Source organism: Setaria viridis, chromosome 2 (assembly GCF_005286985.2).
Source record: "Setaria viridis chromosome 2, Setaria_viridis_v4.0, whole genome shotgun sequence".
Taxonomy (NCBI): Eukaryota; Viridiplantae; Streptophyta; class Magnoliopsida; order Poales; family Poaceae; genus Setaria; species Setaria viridis.
This window is the reverse complement of record NC_048264.2, coordinates 30452315-30471906: the sequence shown is the minus strand read 5'-3', so window position 1 is coordinate 30471906 and position 19592 is coordinate 30452315. Positions and strand designations below refer to the sequence as shown.

Genomic DNA, 19592 nt, shown 5'->3' with positions numbered 1-19592 from the left:
CTAGAGGATGGCCGCAGAGTCCTAAAGTATGATTTGGGTGGTCATCACTTGTCGGTGATGAACACGCTGCCCTTGAGCGTCGGGAAGATGGCCCTCGTGAAGGCGAAGGATGGTGGGCTGGGAGTCACCGGTGTTGAGGGCTACAGCCTTCACCTATGGTCGTGGAGGGGGGCTGCAGGATGGGTACAGGCATGATCATTGAGCTGGATATGATGCTCTCCATGGATACTGGTGACCCCTCAACCAAACTCCTTGTGGTCGGCTTCTCAGAGGGTGTTAACACCATTTTCATAACTGCAAATGCTGGGATCTTCGCTGTTGATTTGAAATCAGACCAGGTCAAGAAGATTTGTGGCAGCGGGGCATCCGACACCATTATTCCCTACGCAAGCTTCTACACTCCTGGTACTAGTATCATGCTCATCTATATGTTTCCTCAGCTGTGATCGTGAAATTTACTTATTGCACTAGAATGTTCAGTGTTTCACTCTTGTAATGTTTATCTCAGTTTAGTGACACAAAAGTATGGATAACGGTACCTGCAAAACTGAAGGGCTGCAGTCTCATATGTACTCAACCCTATTTTTGGTTGATTCAACATTGCTAAGAAATGTTTTTTCTGAAACTGTCTATACACGGACTTATAAATGTATTGTTTTATTCCCTTCTTTGTGACACAAATGTGAAGCATATCTCTTCCAAGTTTTGTAACCATTGAAATTGCATATTTCTGGTGTGTAGGATTTTTAAGCCACAGCGTGCTTATAAGTTTTCTGCACTGTATCTTTTCAGATTTTGCTGGTGGGAGATTGCAACCACCGGTGAGGATGCAATGATCCTCACTGAACTTGATCATGCTGCTGTAGGCATCTGGAAGTGTTATGTTTCAGCATGGTCGATTAAAGGGTGGGAGTGGTACGGTAACAGTGTTCCCAAGCTCTAGAAACGTACGGCTGATCACCTGGCATATATCTGGAAACAGCGCAACCGGCGAGTTATTGAGAATTCCGAGTTAGGCCCCTGCAGATGTTCATGTTCATAAAGAAATAAATAAGCATCAAGAAACTTAGTATATGGCCTACTATCAATTAGTTTCTTGATGTTAGCTTTTAGCTATGTACATATAAAAACATCTGGATTGATTCGTAACTTGTTTCTCCTAGAATGTCCTGGCCAAGTGACCATGGTTCTGTTTCTCGACCAAGTTTGAAGTTGGGGAATAATACTATGTGAATTGCCCATGATTGTAGCCTATAAACTTCTAGATTTAATTACATGGCATATTTGAGACTTCCTTATTATTTAAATTCAGGCTTAGGGACCTGGAGCTTATTAATGGGATTTGTTTTCTCTCCGAACTATTAATCCTTTTGGATGAGCTCCAGTAACACTTTGCATTTCAGGGAACACAGTATAGAAGAAACATAGGGGGTGTTTGGTTCCACGAACTAAAATTTAGTCCAATGTTTAGATACTAATGAGGAGGACTATACATGAGCTAATTATGGACTAATTAGGCTTAATAGATTCGTCTCGCGAATTAGCCTCCATCTGTGCAATTGGTTTTGTAATTAGTCTATATTTAATACTCCTAATTAGTATCTAAACATTCGATGTGATAGGACCAAACATACCCCCATGGAGCGTGTCTCAGCAAACCAACAGGTGAGCATTGGTGCCAGTGCCAGCCATGGTCAATGTGCCATTCCAAGCTTGAGGTGGAGTTGAGGTGTTCTATTAAGCCGAGGCTTCGAGGTCCGCAATGTTCGGCATTCAAAAGACCTACAGCTTGGTCGACGCGCAAGAAGGCATACAAGTCACGTAAAGCCTGGTGCTATTAGGATTTTACACATACACCGTATTATACATGGTCCTGAACTACTGACAGCTGAAACTTTCACCAGTTTAGACAAGCAACGGGTACCCAGTCGTACAGCACAAGTGGGTACAAATGGGCACAACTCAAAACTGAAAGCAAGAACACTGAAAGCAAGCCACTCTAGCTGCCCTTGTTGTACTAAGCTCACACATGCATGCCATACCTTCAGATTCACACCACTCGGTTGACCCGTGACAAGCGTCGATATCCTCAGCGGCGGAGATCGTTCATGTACGGCTCAGATCCCCGGAACTCGTTCATGAACGACTCATGGAACGCCTTGAGTCGTGGGATCATCGCCGCGATCTTGTCCTCGTCCGGCAGGATTGCGCACCGGATATGGATCGTACCAGAGACCTTGTTATTGCATCGCAGAAAGGTCAGACAATAAGATAACCGAGCAAGAGCAAAACATAATATATATGATATGCGCATATTGGGTTATCAATCCGTCCCTCCTATGTTCCTCCCATCCTAAGATTCTTTGGGACCATCCTATCTTGTAAATCTCAGTGCAAAGTGGACGGTATGTCGGTATTGACAACTGGCAAGCCCATGTACATTCGGAAAACCCACATTTTGAGGCTACTGCAATACCATGTAAGGAACATAGGCAAAGGTGAGATCATCTGGTAGGAGGCTGACTGACTTGGTGGAACCCGGAGCCAGGCACGACGGCGATCCCGGTGGCGTCAAGCAGGCGGTGAGTGTAGAAAACATCAGGCGAGACACCCTCGCCCTCGGCGGCCTTGATGGCGAGCGAGGGCAGGTGGAGCCGTGGGAAGATGTACAGGGCGCCCTCTATCTTGTTGCAGCTCACTCCCTCCAGGCTGCTGAAAGCCTTCTCCAGGGTCTGCAGTTGCACAGGCAAGTGAGGATCCTGCCATTGTCACGAACACGAAGAGACAGCCAAGCAAGGTATCCTGTGCGAGGTCGATGTGTATGAAGGATGCACATACCTTGGCGCGCTTCAAGAAAGATGAATGGATTTTTTCCTTCTCAGCCTCAAATGACTCGAAAGAATCATCTCCTAGCTGCATTCATGGCACAGGGTAAATTTAGTAAAACGCATGTACTTGGATGTGGGGAATATGGTGGGGATTTAATTTAAATTTGAGACCTTAGGCGGATCTATCACAAGGCTAGTAAGAATTTGGCCAGCTATGTTGGGGCAAATAGTGACAGAAGCCACCTTGTAAATCTCACCCTTCACTTCATCCTCAAAACCAGTTATCTCCATGTAGCCTCCTCTTCTTCCACTTTCCCCATAGAATCCTGCCAACTTCAGAAGATGAGAGGATAGCCAAAAATTTACTAGCAGTGCCTAGAGATGGACCTCGCAAGGATGATGGTGTTGAATAGAAACTCTGGTAATTATCTGCTACTAAAGGAAGACCAGTGCCTAAAGGAAGACATACCCATTGAAACTGAATGAAATTATACTATGGAAAGGTCCTTTTCGTCGTACCCAAGTGATCTTGCCCCTTTCTTGAAAGAATTTTTGTTCTCAACATAGACATTCTCTTGGTATACCTGTAAATATGCTTTGGTAATTCATTTGCAGGAAAAAACGTTCCTTAACACACAGTGAATGTGATTTGACAAAGCAAAAGGTTTATATTGCCACACAGTGCTACCCTCATCAGCAAGTATAACCAGACCTTCTTTCCGACAAAATTCCACTATCTCCTCTTGGTTGGTGATGGACAGCACCTGCAACGAAGGATGGGGTTGTTGAATAGAAACTCTGGTAATTATCTGATTTTAGCACATTACATGCTTTGATAGGAACAGCCCTACAAAGTATCTTCTAATTATTGTTGCTTTGACTTAATGCATAAGGTAGTGCAACCTCTAAAAGATACAAGAAACTCTCGTGCCATACGCCCATACCTGTCCGATTGCCGGGATTTATGACCAACATAGCTCTAACAGTCAAGCCAGCAGCGAGCCACCTCCAAACACCTCTTGACTTCAAAAATCTCAAGGCCCCAACCCCTATCTTCAGTAAGATTGCAAGGCACCTAGATTCAGTTCTGTTCTTAGTTACTTCAAGCCTATAATAAATCTCAAGGCCCCAACCCCTATCTTCTAATTTAAGAAGCAAAAACTGGTAACAAGAAAAATGCAATAAATCTGAGTGAAAGTTTATATTAAGCCATGAACATTTTAAGCAGGGTTCTGTTAATTGCAAATGCTGCTTCACAATTTTTCTTTACTCTAGAAAGATACCATTGTTCCACCATGAAGTATAATGGAAGCCGAGTATAAGGGATATTCAGGTAGAGGGCACAAAATTCCATCTTCATGAGACCTTATGAGTATTTGCATCATCATGTTAACCTGAAAAGGCCAGAAAGACGTAATAAACAGTCCAGTTTAAGATACTCAAATTGCAATTTATTTCAAAGGTCAGTATCATTTGCATCTCTGCATGCATGATCTGAAATGCAGAGTGTTACTGCTGCGCTCGCTCCATCTGTCAGAAAGATGTCATCAGGCTTCGATGGGTAACCATCTCTTGCAGATATCCCATCTGCAACTGCTTGACGTAGACTTTTGATTCCGTGCAAAACAAGTGTCAATAATGTAACATATAATATTCAAAGTAAAAATACACTCGCCGGGAATTAACTGTACAACACCAAGTAAAACAAGGGTAGCTTGCTGATCCTTCAAGTTGTGATTAATGCAGATGGATTCATTGATGCCAACTGAAAATGCTAATTCCAGTAGATTGCCCGACTATTAGTATATCCACCGGTCTCTTTACCAGGATTTGAGTTGATGATGCTACGGGCTCTTCTTATCAAACATGGACTGTAGCAGTAGATTGGAACAGTATCAGTAAATTTTCTGTCAAATCAAAAGTATTTCTTACCGGCTTTGCTGTCAGAAGTGAGAAAAAAAATGCATTAGTTACTCCCAAGTTCATTTGAGTTAGTACTTTTATGGCATGATCAATTCACGAAGCTCGACATAAATGAAAGAGAATTTACTAGACAGAGTTGGCAACCTGAATAAGGAACGAGCTTCGTCTTTGTCAAGGAGGGCTGGATTGTCACACGGAGAAAGAACCTGAAGCCAAAATTTTGAGTTATGATGCATGAAAACAGTAAATTCCTTGCATCCAAAATTTTTTGGGGGAGGGTAGCGATGTTAACCTCGCGAAAAAAGGTTACCGGCCGCTGACCAAGAACCTGGGGGTTCCCAAGGTTGCAGTGTATTATCTGTTGGACAACACCTAAAGGCTCACAAAGACTGATCAAGGTTATAAACTGTTACACGGCACTTGCAGAGCAGGAGTTTCACCTCTGGGAAAGGGAGAGAATCTGGGTTTTCATCCATCTCCAGCTGTAGCCGCTGAATGACAGATAAGAAGACAATATTTTGAACTTTTTCTTTGATAAGGGAAGATTTTATTAATCAATTAGGTACACACAGCCTAAAGAAGTAAATATTTTGAACTTTTAACCAGTATATGTTTGCATTCTCCATAAAGCACCGATATGTTAAGATCTAAATATCTGAAATCCAAGATTCCTTACTAAAAATAACTACAGCACAGTTTAAACTAGAGCACCAGCAGCCAGATCTCAAAAAAAATAAAATAACTGCCAACGTATAGGTCAAAGAACTTGATTTTCATCATTTATGACACTAACCAAAGCCAACGGGGAAAAATCGGAAAAGAAGCATATCATTAAGGATGCTTGATCTGGATTGTTATTTGTTAGCACGGCAGTGAAGAAGGTCATCCGGTGGGAACGTTACCTCGGCGTGCCTGACGATCTCCCCACAAGGTTCATAGTTGAAGATCTTGACCTTCAAACAAAGAACGGGCAGGTATTGAGTCACCACAATAGCTTCGCAGTTAAATCGGAAGCAGTACCCACACGGTTGCACATATGGTTTCTTGAGAAAAATGACGGCAAGGATGTGCCAAAAGGTTGAGGGAGCCTCATGATGATCACCTTGGGGTTGATGGTCTCGGCAGTGATGGACGGCGTGTTGTTGTACGACTGAAGGATCGGGACTGACGATAGCAGATCATAATTTTTTTTATTGAACAAGGAATTCGGCCTATATCCCAAAAATCACCAACACACCTCTTTTCTAGAATTGTCAGATCTACGTAGCCAAATGAGATGCTATTGAAAGAATACTAGGAAGCCCTTAACATAAAGCGGAAGCAAACAATGAAAGAGCTAAAAAGGAAACAAAAACATCAAAGAAAAAAGGAAACTGTGAAACCAAAACCGGAGGGAAATATTCTCAAAATCGGAGGGAAATCTTCCAAAACTTGAGCTTCCTCTTCTCAAAACCAAAACTTCTAATTTTACCTAGACAGCCTGTAGGAGGTCTAAGAAAAATACCAAAACTCGACCAAACAAACTCCAAAATTCATGAGATTTGGACCATAGCTTTTCAAGACCATCAAAAGCATTCCCTAGAGATCTCCCAAAAAGAGCAAGTTGCAAAAATCGAAACTTCCTGATTTGGAAACCGGAACTTCCTGTTTGACTGCACGGGTCAAGATCCAAAGAAAAAAAAGAAACTTAATCAAATGATATCCAAACTTCATGAAATTCTAGACAAAGGTTCGCCCCGATGGAGTGAGTCTTTGCCCAAAAGACTTTTCAAAAAAAATCAAAACTTCACCTCGAATTACATGATTTTGGTCAAGAACATAAGAGAAGGGGAATTTTGAGGAAATCCAAATCTGGGACAAATTAGTGGGATTTGAGGAGGGATCATAGAAAAATTGCTCACAAGGATCCTAGCAACAACCCTCCCCCCAACAAATCTCACGGGATTTGTGCTCAAACACAAAGAACAAAAAATCTCCAAAAATACCTTTCAAAATCACCAAAAAGATAAATTTCATATCTTGAGAGGATGGAACAAGTGAGCACGAAATTGATCTTTGGATTACTCCACCATGTTCGGTTACAAGCCACTCTTAAGCATCATCAAAACTAAGATGGCAAAAAGATCAAATCAAAGATCCTCTCATCTCTCTCCCTCTCTCCTTTCGAAGACCCTCACCAACAAAATGAGAAGCCCACCACCACAGAGCCTAAGAGATACAGCTGTCCCAATGGCCACTCCTCATGTATATAGGCATCCAGAAAATGACCAAAATACCCTTACATGAAGCATACAACTCAAATACCCCATAAGGGTAAAACCATCCAACTTTTTATTGGTACATCGAACAGACCCGGCGCCTTCACGACTCCGCTTCGCCTCGACGCAAGCTTCGCAACGGTGACACGCGTCCTCCGACTCGATGCTGTCCGGCCGCACCGAACTCGCCCCCCGGTTGTGAGGTGAAACCAGTCAAACCCTCTTGCACACCCCGCAGGCGTGATTCACCCCCTGTTTTAAGGCCAAACGGTCAAACCCTCTTCCACACCCCGCAGGCATGACTCACCCCCAGTTTTGAGGTCAAACTGATCAAATCCTCTCACACGCCTCCCAAGGCATGATTCACCCCCGGTTTTGAGGTCAAACCAGTCAAACACTCTTGCACGCTCTGCAAGGTGTGACTCACCGATGTCAACGTGTATCCGGCCTCCGCCAAATCTTGGACGCCTCCAAGTATTTTGCTCCTACTCTCGGGCCGCCTACTCGACTCACCTTCGTCCCGCTTGACTCGACCGTCGCTGTCTCCATCCCGTGCGTGTACTCTTGCTCTTTCATGTACCATGTGGATCACCCATGACTCCGCCCGAACTCCTCGAGTCCCTCGGTCCAAGCCTACTCGTGTCCATCCTTCACAGCCCTAGTACATCGGCATGAACCTTTTGCTTGACCTTCACCTCATGTCGTCGACTGTCATGTCGCATCCAACACCTGCACATCACAAGCTAAGAGACACAACACACAAGATATGTTTACACACACAACAACATGACGCACTCAACACAACACCTCCGGTTAGCCGTTAGCATAATCAAGCACATATGAAATATTGACTCAACCGGTAAAGCCTCAAATCATCCAGTCAATCACTCATCACAAATAGACCAAGGCACATCTCAACTTGGTCTCTCAATCTCCCCCTTGATAAGTGCATTGACAAAAGATGATTTGAAAGTAAAAGAGAACTCATTCAAATGCCTAAAAGCCAAGTAAAATCAAACACGTCCACTTGAGATGAGATGGGATCATGCAAGCTTCAAACAAAAAACTCTCGGTTCCCAAAGAAGAAACAAAGGCACAACACAACCGAAGAGTCAAGCAAAAGACACAAGAACTTCATGAATCCCAAAAACTATCAAAGGCAATTCAAAAATTGTCAAATGCTCATCACAATCAAATCAAGGTTTGTATCAACTTGATTTCTCAATCTCCCCCTTGATGAGTGTGGTGACAACATTCAAGCACAAGAAATGGTTTGAGAAGCAAAAGCCGAAAATCTCATCCAGGTGATCAAAAGCCAAGTAAAAGCTAAGATCAAAGTCACTTGAGATGAGAAGAACCATAAAAGCCATGTTGTAGAACCAATTAGGCAAAACTCTCATCCAAGTGATCGAAAGCCACATAAAAGTAAAGATCAAAGGCACTTGGCATGAGAAGCATCACAAAGGCCAAATCAACTTGGAAAAATCTCAGTCCCCAAAGACATGGGCAACAGCTCGACACAATTGAGACAAGAACACATGATTCCTCAAGAAGAGGTAGAAAGGGCTCAACATCAATCATGTGAAAAATTGAAAACACATGATCCCTCAAGAGAGGCAGAAAGGGCTCAACACCAATCATGTGACAATCGAAAACTCAAACCAAACGTCGGTTCCTCAAGAAAAAGGTAAAAGCTCAACACAACCGGCAAAAGAGCAAAAGAGAGCATGAATCTCACAAACTCCCCCTGAACACATGCACCCCCTTGAAAACATGCCACAATAAAATGCATGCAAGAGCAAAAGAATGGATGCTCCCCCTCAAAAGAAAAACTCCCCATTAAATGCAAGACTCCCCTTTAAATGCAAACATCAAGATTCCCATGAGAGAACAAAATGCATGCCATGGGGTGTACAACCTACCAAGCTTCTCAAATATATCACAAAACACTTACAAAGGCTACAAGTGAGATAATGCACAAGCAGGTAGATCATAAAGAGCAATTGCATCACCATCAAGAGGATATTATGATATAAACAAAAGACAAAGCAAGTGGTCAAGTTTTAGCAGTTTGTAAAAGTATCACCACATGAGCAAGCAACTAGTCATGAACCACTCAAGTAAGAAGTAAATTAGTCCATAAAAGCTCATACATGGAAGATACAGTTTCAACAAGAGATCATTACAAACACCCACATATGCATCATAAGTCATGTTTAAGGCTTGTTGAAACCAAGTGCCTACTTATTTTGGTAGACATCTTGTAATAACTAAGCAAGCAAGATATCAACATTAAGCACAAAACCTTGGTGAATTACTTAATTTTTCTGATTATTAAGCACAAAAATCTTTCATTCATCTTTAACCAAGTTACATGAAGTGCCTTTGTGGCACAAAAAATCCATGCTCCCGCTTGGGTGCATTATGGGCTAAACATTTGCAATGATACCTAGATCAATGACCCAATTGAAAAGAACATGAATTCCAGGAATAAGCTAAACATGAAGCTAGCATTCAAGACAAGAGCAATGCATAACAAATAGCTACTTATGGGTGATAAGCATTTTAGAATTCATAGTTTAAGATTAGCATTTCATTCAGAAAGCAGTTTGCTCAATATGGTTATATGAAAATATCATCAAGAGCATATGCTGCTCATTGCTACACAATCACCAACTGATGCACTAGTTCACAAATAAAATAAGGAAATGCTCAGGATATATAGGAGAAGCTCATCTAGTGCAAAGTGTACAAGGTGCAATATGATACATATACAAATGCAATGCTAAAAGAGATAGGGTTTAGCTCAAAATCAAGAAAGCTCAGGAGGCTCAAACCAATTTTTGAAACCAATCAAGGAAAAGCTCTAAAGCTAATGAAGAACTGCCAAGGATCCTAATTGAGTACCATAGAGGGGATACCAATTGAAGGATAAAAAATTGATATCACTTGAAGAAGATGAAATCCAATTGAAAACTCAAATGTGATACCAATTCAAAGATCAAAAAGAAGCTATCAAAAACTAAAGTAAGGCTTGGTCCAAACTCCCTCTCGAATGAAGCAAAACTCCCCCTTAAATAGAGACACCTAGAAAAGAAAAACTAGGAAAAGAATGGGCAAAAGAAAAGCTCCAACACCAATCAAAAGGAAGAGAAAATCCAAGAAATGAGCAAAAATGCAACCCAAAGACAAGACAAGCCTAAAAACATGATAAAGCTCAATTCATGCCACACAATGCAATGATAATACTAACAAGAGGAATTAAAATATTGTAACATGATTTAACAATTACGAATAAAAGCTTAGGCTAGCAAACATGTCAACAAGGTACAAATGATCATACAAAGATACTAAGCTAAAATGATACCAAATGAACAACGTGCCAATACCCAATATGAAGCCTAAGTTAAAGCGTAACACGATGTTCACGTGGATCATCCACCAAGATATATAACAAAGCTAGCAAGACAAGATATATATGAGAATCAGACAAGCTAACATGATGAAGCGTCCCTACTTAAGCAGAGACTAAATGTGATACAAATATTAGTCCCAAGGGGCTGATAACATATTTATTCATCAGATGGTTCACAAACCGTACTACTCCCGAAGGAGCGGGTGGGCAAGCCACATCCAAAGGAGAAGTAAACAAACAACAATACAGATCCAAGTTGCAGTCCAGTCGGACTCTGGGCTGCAATCGAAACTAAGCGATAGTGGAAGCATTCTGCAAAGGCCAACACCACAGGCAGCGTTGGGTGCGGAAGCGACCTCCTACTCGAAATCCTCAGCGACGAAGTCTGGATTTTCCTCTGAAGAAACAAAACAAGGGTGAGTACAAAAGTACTCAACAAGTCCAACCTCATCCACAGAGGGGGTAACAATCAAGAATACGCACAGGATATATTAAGGATAAGGCTAAGGTTTATTTGCAATAAAGCTAGATTTTCAACACATGCAAGGGTTCATTTTCGAAAGGGTTTTCGCAAAGTATTTCTTTAGTAACCGAATCAATAAATAGGGTTGATCCTACACGAAGGATCCAAGTTTTAATGCTACCGGACTCCTCGTCCGTAGTAGGTCACAGTGCAACTGCCGAACACTTCCAAAATCCAACACACACCATAAAAATCATCCATCTCCCAAACACTAGTCATGTGTCCGAGCCATAACTTATCCAATGCCGTGGACACGGCTACCCGGATAGGTTTTAACTCTGCAGAGGTGTACACTTTACCCACAAGTACGGTACCACAGCACAATCACCTTAGTGTCGGTGCAGATCCTATCAAAGCCATTACCCACCTTAGCTAAGCTTGACTAGCCAACACAGAAGCAACCAAGGGGTTAATGACCTACCAACGAGGTCTCAACCGGGATATAAGTCACACAGTTCTTACTCTTCTCCATGGTCTCCCGTTGCTCACTAGCTCTCCTAGCCAGACTAGTTAGTAGAATTTATACTAAGCCGTTGCCGCATAAAACATTCGAGTGGTTGCACGATAAATTGGGTTAGGCAAGATGGCACATCAACTCGGTCCTTAACCATGACAAGATGGATTTCTCCCAACCTACTCAACCACAAAGGTAGGAGCCCAACTTGGCATTTCACACAAGAAACACCAATCCATCTCATCTAAGCATTTTCTTTACTTTATTTCCCGAAAACCCATCTTTCTCATTTAAAAACACTCACACTTTTATTCTTTGATAAAACACATTTTAGTCATGATTAAATTGAGTAACAAGGTACTAAGCATTCTAGCAGTAATATCATCCAAATAGAGCAAATCATATTTAGAGATAATTATAGGACATCAAGGAATAAGCATAACAATCAATGGGTGGCTATCCAACCGTGTTTTAGAAGTAAAACAATATGCAATTTTATAAAACAGGCCAATAGGTTGTGTTTGAAAACTAGGATAAATATGCATCAAAGGATGAGATTGGACTTGCCATCCTCAAAGTCAGCCGAGAGTTCCTGCTCGCGGTGTAGGTCTTCGGGCTCTGGCTCGCGGTACTGGACTTCAAACTCCTCTTCGGGCTCTTCCTCGAGCACTCCACGATCTACGGCACACACAATCGAGCTCACAATTAATAAAAGAAAAATAAAGTTTTACCCGTTGAGCTCGAAGAGAGGGAGTGAACTAAAATAGGAAATGAGGAGTATTTTCAGGGATTTTGTAGATGACTCAGCGGAATATATTTGAGAATGGCATGGTTGAATTTGGGGTTCATTGGAGGGGATTTGGCGCATAAAATGATAAGGTAACTGTGGTTTTAGGGGCTAAACAGAGGAGCAGGGGCTTTTTAGTAAGGAGTCAGGGACCTCTTTGTAAATATTTTTGGAAGTGGAAGGGTCTCTGATGAAAAAGAGAAAGAGAGAGGTGGGAGGGTCTGGATGCAAAAAGGAAAAAATGGATGTGTAAAAATGCAAAATGGCCTTTTCTTCTTCCTCAAGATAGAAACATCTCTCGAGGAACAGGAGGGGGACGGTCGATTGGGGAGAGGCGGCGCCGGGGCATGGCGACGGCCAGGAAGTGGGGGAAAATGGAGAGGAGGTCGAGGGGGTTCGATTCCTCTCCTTACCTCGGGCTTAAGGAGGGGGCTCTGCGGCGGCGGGCGAGAGACGGCGGGAGCGACGCTGGAAGCATGGAGCGAGGGGGAGTTGGCCGGGAAAGCTTGGTGGTGGAGTGGAGGGTGGAGGGGGCTCCTTTATAGGCTGGAGGCGAGGAGGAGGGGGCTGTGACGGGCGGCGCATAGGAACGGGCGGAGTTAATGGCGGCCAGGATGCTTGGGCACTAGAGGCGCACATGACAGTGGTGTGGCGGGGTGGAGTTGCGCGGCGTGGCGTGGCAGGGTCAGGCTCGCGCGGTGAGGCAAATAGGGACGTGGTGGCGTGCTCGAGCGGCGGTGCGAGTGGATGATGTGGCCGGGGTGTTATCACCGCACGGGCATAGTGAGCGGCGGCGTGCGGCGCGGCATTGCGCGGGTAGGCGTGGGCACTGGCGCGGCGTGCTGGGAAGGTGAGGGTGCGGTGGCACTGGAGGCAGCGGCGTGTGGGGCGCGGTGCTAGGACGCGCGCTGGCGCGTGGGAGCTAGGTGCGGGGGCATGGTGACCGTGAACCAGGGGCCTAGCGCAGCGGCGTCGCGTCGTGCGGGAAGCGAGGCCGGGCAGGAGAGCGCGGCCTGGGCTAAGAGCCAGGCCGCGGGAGCGGGCGCGTGCGTGCTAGGGAGGCGTGCGGGTGCGGGACCGGTGCTGAGGCCAGGCGGTGCGGACGCGCGTGTGTGCGAGGGGAGGGGCTAGAGCTTGCGCGCAGGATAGGCTGGTGCCCACCACGGAGTACTGGCACGGCCAGGCATAGGCCCAGGGGGAGCAGGGCCAAGAGCCAGGTGCGACAGGGAGAAGAAATAGGCGCGCGTCCAGGAAAAAAGGAGGCAGGCGCGCGGCAGGGGAAAAAGGAAGGGAAAAAAGTGTAGGGAAAAAGGAAGAGAAACAAAAGGGAGAATAAGGGAGGGAAAATGATGGAAAAGGAGAAGAAGAAAAGAGAGATACGGCGGCGGTTGCGGGAACGGTCATGGGCACGCGCGGCAGTTTTCTATCTGGCAACCAGCGTGACTTGCGGAGAGGAAAAAGGGAAAAGGATAGACGGTGGTCGGTGGATATTCACGGAAGTGGTCGGGTCGGCAACGTGGCACAACGCGCGGGTGAAAAAGAAGGAAAATGGACGGTGGTCGGCTTTGGTGCCGGGACGGCGGAATCGCCGGGAAGACGGGGTTTGGGAGCTCATGGTGAAAAGATTTTGAAAATGATTTTTAAGCGAGTGATTTAACTTGGTGCATTTTTTGGTATGTTACACATGAAAAGGTGGCTAGCCTACCATAGTAAATTCACATTATGATGCAAGTATAAAGCATGCAAAAGATCCACAAGTGAGTAGTATACAAGAAAGAAAAAACTCACTATACAAAGTGTACAAAGGCCTCTTGAGGGCCATCGAAATGGTGTGAAGAACCATCAAGTCTTGATCACCTCAAGCAAAAGATCAAGTCCCTTCAAGCTCATGTTCTCCACCCGCATCCCCGTACCTACTCATGAGAGGACAAAGAAGACCGAGTCTTGGATCCCAAGGGTTAGCAAGCATATACTTGGGAATCCAAAACTTAGTCACACGGGTAAAAGCACTCAACTTATCATGTGGGTTAGCATGATTCAAATACTGGTTCAAATGAGATAATTTGAAACACCCTTGGAAGCATGCCTCAAAGGAGCAAATCGAGAAGAAGAACGAGTGCTACCACTAGCAAAAAGGCAATGATCTCCCGAGGTCTTAAGAGAAGAATCAATATAAGCATCATGAGAAATATGTTGCGGACCAACACAAGGAGAACTAGAAGCATGTCCGCGAGCATGACCTAACTCACCAGAAAAGGAGTCATAAAACCCATCAATGCAATGTGACTTCTTACTAGGCTCACAAGTGTTCATATCATGTGAAGGGCTATGAACAACCAAAGGTCTAGAAGCACGAGCTCGCTGCATTTGTCTTGCACGACGATAGAAAAAGCTTTCTTGATGCCCATATTTCTCACAATAAGAGCAATAGTACGAAAGCCTATTTGGAGGCACGGTCCGAGAGGACAAATCACCATTCTCATTCCAGCTTTGGCACGCACAAGTCGCTCGTGCTTGACACGGCAAAAGCAAAACTCAATAGTATGCCCATGTTTCTTACAAAAGGTGCAATGAAACTTTACTTTGGGAGTATGAGTTCCAAAAATGTGAGAAGCACCCTTGCCATTTGAATTATCTTGGGCAGTACTGGAAGAAGCAACAAGCTTAGGAGTAACTATAGAAGAGCTATCCAAAGCACTAGCACAAGTACTACCGTCCAAAGACTCACACTCAACAGAAGAAACCAACTCCAGTTGAGATGAAGCAATTTTGGAAACACCAACATCGGAGTGATAAAAATTGCGAGAATCAAAAGACTTAGCACAAAGACTCTTACACCTTTGACCAAAACCTCCTTTTTAAATTTGAGGCGATCACAAGTACCACATGGAGCATTTCTCAAATTATCCATCTCCTTTTCAATGCACTTAGCATATGTGGTACGCATGAGTTCAATTTCCTTTTAAAGTTTGGCAATCATCTCATTGTGCTCAACCAACTTGGCACTCATATCATCACGAATTTTCTTCAAAGCCAAAACTTCACTTTCCAATTCAATGCATGATGTGCAAATAAGACCGCATGAACAAACATCATTATTCACATCAAGCACGATATCATGATTACCACAAGAAGTAAGGCAAGCATCATCATCAAGAATCAGAGAGCACATGGAACAAGGCATAGACTTCATTTCACAAATTTCAGTCCTAGCATGCTCAAGTTGATCTACACATGTGGAGTGAGTCAATTTTAGTTTATTAATTTTAGCAAACAAAGACCCACAAGAAACATATGGTAAAGAAGCGTTTGCCTTCAACAAAGCAATTTTACTTCTAGTCTTATCAAGATCATTATTCAAAGCAGCACTTTTTTTTTATGGCATAGAGGCATCGCATTTCAACATTTCATTTTCAGATTTCAAGCAATCAAGAGAAAAGTTCAATTCATCAATATCAATTGAGAGATCATAAATTAACTTCTACGAGACTTAAGTTGTTTGTCACCAAGAAAAACATCTCTATTTAGTTTCTCAATTTCAATGCCCAAAACATCACAAGATTTGCATGATAAAGGTAAGCTAGACTTGCATCAAGTTGAAGCATTCACATTATTAAGTCTAGACATGTCCAAATCCTTCTTAATCTCAACAATCATCTCGCCATGAGCACAAAGGCGAGTGAACAAATCGATCATACCTTTGGAGAGTTTACCTCTACTCATCTTGTGAAGCTTGCGTCAGAGATCATCTTCTTGATGTACCTCTTCTATCAAAGGATGCATCAATACCATCGCTTCATCATCCTTATTCAGCTAATCATGCTTCTATCTCCACTTGTGGTCATCCTTGGATGCAACTGCACCACCTAAGAACAAAAAACTAATAGAACAAGAGATTGATACCATAGCTCAAGCACCGGTTAGGATTAGTTGAAAGCAAGCTCAAATCATGCAAACCAAACCGGCAAGCAAAATTGCCCTTTACCTTGTCGTCCCGTGGATTACAAAGCCGATTAAGGTGGTATGATCCTTAACCAAGCTCTGATACCAATTGAAGGACCGGGACGGGCGACCAGAGGGGGGTGAATGGGAGCCGATCAAAATTCTCTTCTTAAACAAAGGAATTCGACCTATATTCCAAAAGTCACCATACACACCTCTCTTCTAGAATTGCCATATCCATATAGCCAATGAGATGCTATTGGACCAAGAAACAATACTAGAAATCCCTTGATATAAAGCGGAAGCAAACACAGAAAGAGCTAAAAAGGAAATACAAGTATCAGAGAAAAATTAGAATCTCCGGAACCAAAACCGGAGAGGGATATTCCCAAAACCGGAGGGGAATCTTCTAAAATTGGAGCTTCCTCTTCTCAAAATCAGAACCTTTGATTTTTCCAAGACAGCCTATGGGAGCTCCAAGAAAAATACCAAAACTCGACCAAACGAACTCCAAAATTCATGAGATTTGGACCATAGCTTTCCAAGACCATCAAGAGTCCATTCCCTAAAGATCTCCCAATAAGAGCAAGGTGCAAAACCGGAACTTTCTGTTTGGAAACCGGAACTTCCTGTTTTGACTGTGCGGGTCAAGATCCAAAGAAAAACGAAAACTCAATCAAATGACGTCCAAACTTTGTGAAATTCTAGCCAAAGGTTCGCCCAGATCGAGTGAGTCTTTGCCAAAAAATCCCATAAATAGATCAAGACTTCACCTAGAATTTCATGATTTTAGTCAAGAACACAAGAGAAGGGGAATTTCGGGGAAATCCAAAGTTGGGCCCAATTTGTGAGGGATTTGAGGAGGGATCGCAGCAAAATTGCTCACAAGGATCCTATCAACAAAACCCCCTCCCCCCAAATCTCATAGGATTTGGCTCAAACATGTTGAATGAAAAATCTCCAAAAATACCTTCGAAAATCATGAAAAAGATAAATTTCAGATCTTAAGAGGATGGAACAAGTGAGCACGAAATTGATCTTTAGATTATTCCACCACGTTCGGTTACAAGCCACTCTTAAATACAATCAAAGCTAAGATGGCAAAATGATCAAATCAAAGATCCTCTCATCTCTCTCCCTCTCTCCTTTCAAAGGCCCAAACCAACAAAATAAGAAACCCACCAACAAAGAGCCTAAGAGATATAGCTACCCCAACAACCACTTCTTGTATATATATAGGCATCTGGAAAATGATCAAAATGTACAACTCAAATAACCTATAACATAAGACCGTCCAACTTTTTATCGGTACATCGAACGGACCCGGCGCCTTCACGACTCCGCTTTGCCTCGACACAAGTTTCGCGATGGTGACATGCGTCCTCGGACTCGATGTTGTCCGACCACACCGGACTCGCCTCCGGTTTTGAGGTCAAACCAGTCAAAACTCTTGCACATCCCGCAGGCGTGATTCACCCTCGGTTTTAAGATCAAACCGATCAAACCCTCTTGCACACCCCACAGATGTGACTCACCCCTGCTTTTGAGGTCAAACCCTCTCGTACGCTCTGCAAGACGTGATTCACCCCTAGTTTTGAGGTCAAACCCTCTTGCACGCCCCACAAGACGTGACTCATCGATGTCGACGCATGTCCGGCCTCCGCCGAGCCTTCGACGCCTCTAAGTCTTTCGCTCCCACTCCCGAGCAGCCTACTCGTCTCGCCTTCGTCACGCTTGACTCAACCGACGCCGTCTCCATCCCATCCGTGTACTCTTCCTCGTCCATGCACCATGTGGATCATCCATTACTTCGCCCGGATTCCTCGGATCCCTCAGTCCAAACCTACTCGTGTCCACCCTTCACAGCCCTCGTACATCGGCATGAACCTTTCGCTTAACCTTCACCTCATGCCATCGATCACCAGATCGTATCCAACAACTACACGTCACAAGTCAAAAGACATAACACACAAGATATGTTTACACACACAACAACACAACGCACTCAACACAACACCTCCAGTTAGCTTTTAGCATAATCAAGCAAATATAAAATATTGCTCAACTGGTAAAGCGTCAAATCATTCAGTCAATCACTCATCATAAATAGATCGTGGCACATCTCAAATATCTGACGACGTGGAGCAGGGCGGGCGTGCCCCGGCGGCAAGGAGATGACGCGAAAGGGGGCGACGCTGGCGATCGAATCGGTGGGAGGCGCGGAGGAATGGACACAGCGAGAGGGGAGCGCTGGCCGATGAAGCTGGCATGCTTTCTGGTTCCTCGGCACCTGGCGGCAGCTGGGGCGGTGCGCCGCCACGTCCCGCGCCGGAACAATGCTCGGAGTCTGGGGCCTCGGCCCCGTGTAAGCACGCCAGAGGCACGGCACGGGCGGGAGGCGGCCGGACGTGTTGGGCTGGGCGCGCGGGTAACCTGGTGCGGCCTGGCCGTCTGGGGAGGTGGCCTGGCCGCCGGCGTACATGTGACACAACTTGCGGGCGGTGAGCCGTTGGAGTGTTGCGCTTGTGCAGGCCGCCGCACGCACGCACGTACGCAGGTGAAAAACCGGCCGTCGGCCCACCCACCTGCCACCCGGGCGAGGGAACCCGCGGGGGAAGACTGCGGGTCATCATCGATCGTCTGTGTTCGATAGCTGGAAACCTCTGTTGGGATTTGGATCGACGGCCACAAGCCAAGCTAATGACTGGGGCAGCGTATAAATAAATAAAGCAGCCTTCTTTTCTAAACTAGCTTCTGCCGTTCTGCACAACTACAATACTATGAGGGTGTTTGATATTATAAGCAGTGTCACGTCAGATGTTCGGAAGTTAATTAAGAGGATTAAATATGAGCTAATTATAAAATTAATTGTAGAATCCAGAGCTAATTCACGAGACGAATTTATTAAACCTAATTAATTCATCATTAGCAAATGGTTACTGTAGCATCACATTATCAAATCATGGACTACTTAGGTTTAATAAATTCGTCTCGCGAATTAGACTCTATCTGTATAATTAGTTTTATAATTAGCCTATGTTTAATATTCCTAATTAGTATCTAAACATCCGATGTGACAGGTGCTAAATTTTAGGATGGTATTCAAATACCCCCTCTATCTACCAAAAGATTTGGCCTCACCAATGATTAGCACAATATCTATCTTCCGTGCTACGACTAATGCACGAGTCGCATATAAAAAAAGGTTACGCTTCAGTATGCAAGACGCTGAGTGCGAGGCTGCAGCTAAGGTGCTGCGTTGTCTCCCAACATCACGATTGCGATAAAGCGTTTCACAAGAAAAAAAAAGGACATTAAGAAACCAATCCAGAAGATATCGTTCATACAACAGCACTATGGGGACAGATGTGATCGTTCTTCCGTTCTTTTTTCGCCATTACCGGTAGAAATGCTCGTACGTGAAAGCTGCGATGAGAGCGCTGCTTTTGTCAACGCATGGCA

At 44.2% G+C, this 19592-nt stretch overlaps 1 pseudogene; it reads right to left on the bottom strand.

Annotated features, from left to right (window-relative positions):
- Nucleotides 1-1487: 1487 nt before the first annotated feature.
- On the bottom strand, nucleotides 1488-18612 carry LOC117844251 (alanine aminotransferase 2-like; annotated as a pseudogene).
- Between the last annotated feature and the right edge of the window lie 980 nt (nucleotides 18613-19592).